Source organism: Rhagoletis pomonella, unplaced genomic scaffold (assembly GCF_013731165.1).
Source record: "Rhagoletis pomonella isolate Grant_MI unplaced genomic scaffold, Rhpom_1.0 Rhpom_scaffold_00003, whole genome shotgun sequence".
NCBI classification, from domain to species: Eukaryota; Metazoa; Arthropoda; class Insecta; order Diptera; family Tephritidae; genus Rhagoletis; species Rhagoletis pomonella.
In genome coordinates, this window is record NW_023458557.1 from 56,862,326 (window position 1) to 56,863,830 (window position 1,505).

Below are 1,505 nucleotides of genomic sequence, written 5' to 3' on the forward strand. Positions count from 1 at the left end.
TCTAAGACATGCCCAAACAAAAAGAAACAATTCATACAAAGCGATCAGAAGTGATCGCATGTTCCTTTTCAATTAAACTCTTTGTCGCCGCCTATTAGCTCTTCTTGCGACTGACTCCGCAATCATTCCGATATAGCATTTTTTACAGTGTATTTGAATTTAGCTTACCTTAGCAAGAAAAACTGTGAGTGGCATAACATCTGCAAAAGAGAAAAACTTATTTTTAATATACGTTTTATTTTATTTAATGTACGATTTGTTTTATTCAATAAGAATTTAAAATATGAATTTATAAATCGGATAATAAAATAATTTACTGCTATACATACATATATGTATTTGTATGCGTGTGTATTTTCACGTTGCGATATGTTATAGGCCAACGCAACATAGCGGGCTTATTTTTTCAGTTAATGTTTCTAATTACACGGTGTTACAAAACAAAAAAATTGCACGAATTTTTTAAGTGACCTAGTAGAGCTGGCCGTAGAGCTGGCCGAGTAGTTCACGAAACTATTTTCAAAATTTTTCTAACACCCTCAAATTCTCAACTTATTCTTAAAAAAAACTACAGCCGTGTCTCTAAATAGCGAATGCCCGCTATAGTGAACACCTCGATATAGTGAACACCGAAATATTTACACGGAGTACTCTAAATAGTGAACAATCGAAAGCCTCTAAATAGTGAACAAAATTTTAAAAGCAACGGCTAGCATAAATTGACAAAAAATACCAAATTTAAACGGAAATGAAAGCGGTTATTCTTTTAAATTTATCACTTTATGTTTATTACTAGAAAAGCTGCTACTATTTGATGCTAAAGTTAATTTGGTGCTTGTCGAGTTCCAAACGCTTGTGAGTGAATGTGCGCAGTTTTATGTGTTTATTTTTATTTTTTGTGTGCTAATAAATTTAGCATTTAAATAATTTTTAAGTGTTATCATGTCTGCGAGAAAATTCCTTTCGTTTAAGCAAAAATCTGAAATTGTTAAAAAATCGGAAATTTATGGTGTAACTGCAGATATCTTCATAGAATGGTTTCACCATTGCTTCGTCCCTCACGTACATGAGTAACACATTTAAAATTCCTAACAGTTTTACCGAGTATTTTTTCGTTTTTAATTGTTATTAGGTTCAAAATTATTTGCTAAGCTATCCTATTGCTTGATAATGCCCTTAGTCATCCGCCAGAAGATGAACTTAAAACTGCTGATGGCTCAATATTCGTAGTTTATATGCCTCCAAATTTAACGCCTTTTATTCAACCTATTAATCAAAATGTGATTCGCTTAACTAAGCTGCACTACAAAAAACATCTGCTGTTATTAGCTGTAGGAAAAGATGACACACAATTTTTAAAAACTTTAACTTTTAAAGATGCTGTATCATTATTAATTCTTGGAAATCCCATAAAAGCCACTGAAGCTATTAAAAACTGACTATGCTGGCATAATAGTGTTGAGAACTCTACGTGAAAAAGCGGTCCAAAAGTCAATTTCCTCATG